Source organism: Vidua macroura, chromosome 10, assembly GCF_024509145.1.
Source record: "Vidua macroura isolate BioBank_ID:100142 chromosome 10, ASM2450914v1, whole genome shotgun sequence".
In the NCBI taxonomy this organism is placed as follows: Eukaryota; Metazoa; Chordata; class Aves; order Passeriformes; family Viduidae; genus Vidua; species Vidua macroura.
Genome location: NC_071580.1, coordinates 18,944,833 through 18,945,085, shown reverse-complemented (window position 1 = coordinate 18,945,085; position 253 = coordinate 18,944,833).

The window sequence follows — 253 nt, the reverse complement described above, 5'->3', positions numbered from 1 at the left end:
TTGCATTTGTTATGTCCTGCTGCTAGCATAGTTAATAATGCATATAATAATAAAATAAGAAACTATCAGAGCAGAATAAGAGAACTTGTTAATATGATTCAGTATAAGAAAATTGTTACTTCTGACTTTCACAGCCTAACAACAGCATTTTCTGAATACCTCAGGCACGCAAAATCTTTGGGATAGGTCTAGCATGGAAATGACACTGCCAAAAGAAAAGCTGGCAAGATGTCACCTGCTGTCCCTCCAAAAG